The sequence below is a fragment of the Astatotilapia calliptera genome, chromosome 20 (assembly GCF_900246225.1).
Source record: "Astatotilapia calliptera chromosome 20, fAstCal1.2, whole genome shotgun sequence".
In the NCBI taxonomy this organism is placed as follows: Eukaryota; Metazoa; Chordata; class Actinopteri; order Cichliformes; family Cichlidae; genus Astatotilapia; species Astatotilapia calliptera.
Window position 1 is genome coordinate 21,246,286 of NC_039321.1, and position 6,087 is coordinate 21,252,372.

A 6,087-nucleotide genomic window follows, 5' to 3' on the forward strand; every position below is an offset into this window, starting at 1 on the left:
CAATCTAAAAGTGAAAAAAGCGCCTCACCTCTATTTTCAGAGTGTAGGTTAGGAGAAAAGCAAAGATGGAAAGAATGTGCCTGAAAACAAAGCCACGGATGGGGGCAGGGGCCTCGGTAGTGACATTGCTTTGTGGCTATTAATATCTGCACGGAGAGCACAGCCCATCATGATTAGTAAACACTCTCTGCTCCTTTTTTCTAGTTAGTGCTGCTGACAGCTAATCCATTAAAATCCATTTATGTGCTCTCTGAGGTTGCCTTGTTGACTTGTGATTCATTATTCCAGTCGAAAGGAGGTTTGTATGTAAGACACATTATAGGCAAATCAGAGATCACAACCTCAGTCCTTAACATCTAATAACGACCATCACAGTCAATCTTTACAGAAAATTCCCAGGCAATCCACCATGCAAGGTGATCTTTGTTTTTGAAACGTTACCCTGTATTGAAAATGACGTCACACTGTGTTATTTTCTTCCAGTCTTATCAGTACAGACCCCTGCTGAAGGTCTAAATCCAGCCCAGCAACTCAGCACCTCCCTAACAGAGCCTTCTCCCTACCTAGTAACAGCAGTAATATTGTTACTTTATTTCAGAATCAGATATGAATCAGTGTTTCAAACTTCTAATGGAGATTAAAGCTGCTGGTTGTAGGGATGGGAATTGATAAGAATTTAGCGATTCCTATTCCATTAGCAATATCACTTATAGATTAAGTTCTCATTGGGTATGTTTTCAGAGTCACCAGTATCTTTAAGCAGCAATGCAGAAATTACATTAATGCTGTTGGTCAAATGTTTGCGCATGTTTGTTGTGGTATTTTCCCTCTTTGTTGTGATCAGAGTCTTTACTCAAAAAAGTCATTATTTCACATATTACCCTGGTCGTAATGCAGTATATGACTTATTTACTCCACAGAGTAACATTACATTAAATTCATGTTACTCTGTAAAATAGCTGAAACACATATAATCACTATTTAACACTATCAACCCCAGGCAACATCCCACACACCAAGACAAATCCCTAATGAGAAGACATGTCTCGAAGATCAGTCTCTTAGTGGAATACAAATCTGACCACAGTGGGTTCTTGGCTAGCTTGGCGTTAGCATGCTGTCTGGGCAGATGCTTGAAACCGTGTTGTGTTAGCAGCATGATGCAATTTTTCCTGTCCTCGATGCAGTCTTTCACTTTACCATTTATCTTTTCCTGTTGTGCACTAAAAAAATAACTGTCCAGGCTCTAGACTGCAGCGCTATTTTCCTCCTCTGACACGCAAACTGAAATCAGGTGATTGCAGAGGTGAGGACTCAAGTCACATGACTTGGACTCCAGTCATTAATTGTATGACTTTAGACTTGGCTTAAAAAAATGTTATAAGACTTGTGACTTGACTTGGACTTTACACGAATGACAGTTTTTAAATTTAATGTTGCTGAAACAAAAGTAATTAAAAAAATAAATATATCTCAGGGCTCTCAAAATTTCAAAATCCCTGGTAGCCCTTCGGGCAGGGACTCTTCAGTTTTTAGTAGCCCAAAATAAATGTAAGTAGCCCGAATAAAAAAGAGAGCAATTTTTTGATTGATGTTTTGTTTCCTTTACAATATTATACATTAAAGTATAATATTGTAAAGGAAACAAAACATTAATCAAAAAATTGTTGAAAAACAAATTACAACATTGTATAAAAATTACAATCATCAACTCAAATACTTGGTTCTAATTGAACAGAAATTTCTATGAACTTGTAAGAACTGTGTAGGACATGAATCAGTCTGTGTCAGATCCTGAATTTGAAATTTCCACTGAAGTCACGGGTAAGAGACAAGTGGAACCAAGATCTAGGCCATTTGCTTTTTGAATTTTGCAAAGACTGCTAAATTTTGCCAGTGGTAGTTCACTCTTTGCAACATAGTACGCTGTTCTAAACAGATTTTTCAGGTTTATTTTGAGTATGTTATTTGCAATTGGTGTTTGTTCTGGGAAAGATATTGCAGACTGAGCAATAATGCATTTCTTGGATTTCTCATGGGTTCTAATGGGGGCCTTTCTTAAAATGACTGGTCCCAGTAACAAAGGCGCTTGTCGACTCAGAAATCGAGAGAAAACCAACAACACACCTGGCAGAACATTATGTTATTTACACGGGTGCACATAAGTGGTCCGCATGTGCGCATTCGCTGTCAAAATAAAAGACGCGCACCAGATAAGAAGTTGCAAAGCACTGTTTTTGTCCGCTAGAGTGGGATTTTCACGGCACATTCCGCACCACATCTCTGTGCGTTCATCATTTGTTTGAAGCCAGCTCACCTCCTGCAACCACTTTTCCGAGAATACGTGCTTCTTTTGTGGTTCGGACTCCTTCTGACATTTCTTTGGAGGTGGAGGAACATCACAGTAATTGCTTAAAGGAGCTTCTTCGACATCTTTAAGAGTTTTAAACAAATGTCTGTCCTCCTCCAGAAAATCTTATGTATGCAAACACGCATTGCAACTTCATATCTTGTGCGCGTTCTTTTTTTTTTTTTTTGACAGCGAATGCGCACCTGCGGACCACTTATGTGCAGCCCCGGTTATATAGCTCGTCATATTGCAGCCACAGAAATTCTTTTGTCCATGAAAACATAAAGCTGCACTTTCTTTTTGCCTTATAGTCTGATTTGTCATAACTTTTCCGTTTTGTGGTAAGCTTTTCTTTGGCTGTCACTTCTTCACCCTGACCTGTCTTATTTGGCTCAGCAGAACTAAAATATATATCCTGCTGCTTTTACACACACACACATAACGGTCAGCGATTCTCTGCGCGATCAACCTCTCATATGTTTAAGCTTGCTGCGGGAGATTTCACTTGTCATGTTTGCATAGTAAGCTAACGATTGATAAGACAATGTCAGAGGAATTGGTGCACAAATTATCATCACTCACCAATCAGTGCTGTCACTCTCTAGCGATTTTGCAAGCCCTGTATCTGATTGAGGAATCACTCATCTTTGGAAAAGAGAGTTTATTACAGAGAAATAGCTCTTTCCAAAATAAAAGCTATACTATACGCTTCTTCTGGGCTATATTCTCAGCAGCATATTGTAGCGGGTCAGGGCTGTTCGGGCTTCTGTTTATACAGTTATGTTTTGTTTATGTTGCCATAGTGACGGGTGACGCCCTCTCGCTGCGGCGGTGTGTCCTTCCGGCGTCAGAGGGCGCCTTGTGTGTTGTTGTTGTTGTTGTTGTTGCTGTGCGGTTGCCGCGCTGAGCAGTTAGCTAGCGGCAGTGTTCTTCTGCAGATGTCAATAAACGGCTGTGCTCCCTGGCTAGCTCACGGGAAGCAAGACCAAACGACACCTCCGTCTCCTCGTTGTCTGAGCTCGCCACATTGGTGTCAGAAGTGGGATGATGGTGGCACCCCATGTTCTGACCCGAGTGACTTTTCCCCCGCCGGTCGTGACCGGCCGGTGCGCCAAAGGAAGGCACCTGGACATTTGCAAACTGAAAGCAAAAAACAAGCGCAAATTCAAACGCGATTTCAATATGTCACATATTGACAGTGGCTCACCGATGCCAATGACATAATTACCCAGCTACATTTCCGAAAGAATGCAAAAGCATTGACATATATTTTTCCTTCCTACAATAGCCCGACGGGCAGGGCAGAGATCGATTTTGGTAGTACGACTGGAAAAATCGCTAGCCCCGGGACGTCGGGCTAGCGATTTTGCAAGCCCTGTGTTACAGGCATGGCCCTTTAAGGATGAAGCCTGATGGGAAATGTATTCGGGATGTGTGTAGCGGGACTGCCTGGTGTGTGTGTGTGAAGAGAGAGAGCGGAGAAGGGGAAAAAGTAACGGTTAGCTACAGAAGAGACGAAAAGAAAATAAATAAAAGGAATATAATAACTCCCTCGACAGCCAGAGTTGTGTCGGCGATGCTCGCTGTGAGTAAACTGTTTCAGCCCACTGTACGCTGTGTTCGTGCCTTAGAGAAGAAATAAAGTTCGGTGAAGCAGTTTCCTACGCCTCCTTCGATCTTTTTGCTAGCGGAGTTGACCTGTATAGTAAGCTGTTGCCGGCTACGAGTCAGTTACAGAACCTTCAAGTAACTGCCAGAGGTTTCCTTACTACGGTTCGGGGCCGCGGCTCTGGCGCGGTAACACCTGTATCTGATTGAGGAATCACTCATCTTTGGAAAAGAGAGTTTATTACAGAGAAATGGCTCTTTCCAAAATAAAAGCTATACTATACGCTTCTTCTGGGCTATATTCTCAGCAGCATATATTCTCAGCAGGGCTGTTCGGGCTTCTGTTTATACAGTTATGTTTTGTTTATGTTGCCATAGTGACGGGTGACGCCCTCTCGCTGCGACGGTGTGTCCTTCCGGGGTCAGAGGGCGCCTTGTGTGTTGTTGTTGTTGTTGCTGTGCGGTTGCCGCGCTGAGCAGTTAGCTAGCGGCAGTGTTCTTCTGCAGATGTCAATAAACGGCTGTGCTCCCTGGCTAGCTCACGGGAAGCAAGACCAAACGACACCTCCGTCTCCTCGTTGTCTGAGCTCGCCACATTGGTGTCAGAAGTGGGATGATGGTGGCACCCCATGTTCTGACCCGAGTGACCCTGGCCGGTGCGCCAAAAGAAGGCACCTGGACATTTGCAGGACTTTGTGTGGGGTAATGGGGTCGTCGGGGACGACTGACCCCTTAGGTGGGGGCTATGTAGCGGGTCAGGGCTGTTCGGGGTTCTGTTTGTACAGTTATGTTTTGTTTATGTTGCCATAGTGACGGGTGACGCCTTCTCGCTGAGAAGGTGTGTCCTTCCGGGGTCAGAGGGCGCTCTGTGTGTTGTTGTTGCTGTGCGGTTGCTGCGCTGAGCAGTTAGCTAGCGGCAGTGTTCTTCTGCAGATGTCAATAAACGGCTGTGCTCCCTGGCTAGCTCACGGGAAGCAAGACCAAACGATACCTCCGTCTCCTCGTTGTCTGAGCTCGCCACAATATTAAACATATCAGGTCCCCATAAGGAGAATCATGTGCTAACGGCTGTCTAAATGACTCGGGTAAAGTTTGTAGCATGCATGATTGTTGTTTTTGTCTGCTTCCATTTGTCTTTGCACTAGGATGATGTCGGCGTAAATGTGCAGTCATATTCATTGTGTTCCCACTAGTGCTGTCAGCGTTAATCTCGTTGAAATGACGTTAACGCCACAACACGGCAAATCTCCGTTAACGAGCTACCCCTGCGTGGGGCTAGACGGCCAACACGTTAAGAGCTAACTGCGCTAACACACTAGTTCCCACCCATGTAATTGAGCATTGCGTGGCACATCCAACATACTGTTTTACTTTAGTCCATGACTCGCTTACCTTCAGGGTCATACGTCACATGAAAACCAAAATAATTCCAAACGCCAGATCTGAATGAGGGTGCGGGAGGTTCAATTTGCCATGTTGCAAGGAGAGCTTAACTTCTGTCTCACTAGCTTGCCCTGCGCTCTTCCTTCTGACGATGCTGTCTGTGTTGAACGCTCAGTGGATCTGCGCTCGACAGTGCAGCCTACGCAGATTCACTGAGCGCTCAACACAGACAGCATCATCAGAAGGAAAGTTGATAAAATAAATTACAAATTTTGTATTGTTCGATACATATGCGTACCGAACCGAAAGCATTGTATCGAACGGTTCAATATCGATACGAGTATCGTTGCACCCCTAATATACACATATATCTGGGTCTTTTGTTTTGTTTTGTTTCCTCTGTCACTGACACATGGACACATACAAACACACGTGTTCACACAGTGACTAGAGGAGAGAGAGAGTGGACAAGCTAATCACACTGCACTAAATTTACTGCAATGGTTCATTGTTATATACAGAAGGAAATCTCAGCACTTTTTGTTTGAACAGGAAGTTCTTCTTTTGCATTTTTCACTGAATGTTTATTCTGTGAATTTGTAGTTTAGAGGAAGAATATTCTTGCAGCAAAGTTTAATAGAGCTGTATGTTATAGAGGTGCAATTTCAGAATTAGTTTGTGCATGTCTTGTAAGTTCACTTGTTTTGTCAAGTGTTGAGATAAATACAGATTTAAAAAAGAACACA